A 1,214-nucleotide genomic window follows, 5' to 3' on the forward strand; every position below is an offset into this window, starting at 1 on the left:
TGACCCAAATGAAACCCTATTCACTTTATAGTGCACTACATCTGACTAGGGCCTATAGGGCGCTGGTCAAAAGTATTGCACTATATAGACTCCTTTTGTGAACCACGATCTTACAATCTAACTAACTGATGTCAGTGTTACCCAGAGCGGTGATAACCATTACACTGATAGTCATAGAATAGAAGAAACAATATCATAATCACCACTTTATCAGCCCAGAGGGTCAAGGCTGCAATACATGCTATAAATATTTTATAATTATATTCATACAAAATATTTTCCGAAAGACTGTAGGCTATCTGTGCATCAAATTGAGTTCTCAGTGTGTAGCTCATAAACATACAGTACCAGTCAAAGTTTGGACACACCTACTCATTCCAGGGTTTTTCTTTATTTGACTATTTTCTACATTGTATAATAATAGTGAAGACATCAAAACTATGAAATAACACATATGGAATCATGTAGTAACCAATAAAGTGTTAAACAAATGAAAATATATTTTAGATTTTAGATTCTTCAAAGTAGCCACCCTTTGCTTTGATTACAGCTTTGCACACTCTTGGCATTCTCTCAACCAGCTTCACTTGGAATGCTTCTTCAACAGTCTTGAAGGAGTTCCCACATATGCTGACCACTTGTTGGCTGCTTTTCCTTCACTCTGCAGTCCAACTCATCCCAAACCATCTCAATTGGGTTGAGGGCGGGCGATTGGTCAAATAGCCCTTACACAGCCTGAAGGTGTGTTTTGGGTCATTGTCCTGTTGAAAAATAAATTATAGTCTCATTAAGCGCAAACCAATGGCGTATCGCTGCAGAATGCTGTGGTAGCCATGCTGTTTGTGTGACTTGAATTCTAAATAAATCATCAACAGTGTCACCAGCAAAACACCCCGACACTATCATACTTCCTCTGCCAAGCTTCACATTGGGAACCACACATGCGGAGATCATCCGTTCACCTACTCTGTGTCCCACAAAGACACGGCGTTTGGAATCAAAAATCTCCAATTTGGACTCATCTGACCAAAGGACAGATGTCCACCAGTCTAATGTCCATTGCTTTCGTTTCTTGGCACAAGCAAGTCGCTTCTTCGTATTGGTGTCCTTTAGTCATGGTTTCTTTGCAGCAATTCAACCATGAAGGCCTGATTCACGCGGTCTCCTTTGAACAGTTGATGCTGAGATGTGTCTTTTACTTTAACTCTGTGAAG

At 40.2% G+C, this 1,214-nt stretch overlaps 1 protein-coding gene across 1 annotated transcript in view; it reads left to right on the top strand.

The window, feature by feature from the left end:
* Positions 1 to 376, top strand: part of LOC115153397 (zinc finger matrin-type protein 4) — a 144,890-nt gene extending 144,514 nt beyond the window's left edge. The window contains exon 7 of the mRNA XM_029698811.1: positions 1 to 376. This exon is cut by the window's left edge and continues 396 nt beyond it. The gene's annotated coding sequence lies outside the window, so the exon portion shown is untranslated.
* Positions 377 to 1,214: the final 838 nt, after the last annotated feature.

This window comes from Salmo trutta, chromosome 18 (genome assembly GCF_901001165.1).
Source record: "Salmo trutta chromosome 18, fSalTru1.1, whole genome shotgun sequence".
NCBI lineage: Eukaryota > Metazoa > Chordata > Actinopteri > Salmoniformes > Salmonidae > Salmo > Salmo trutta.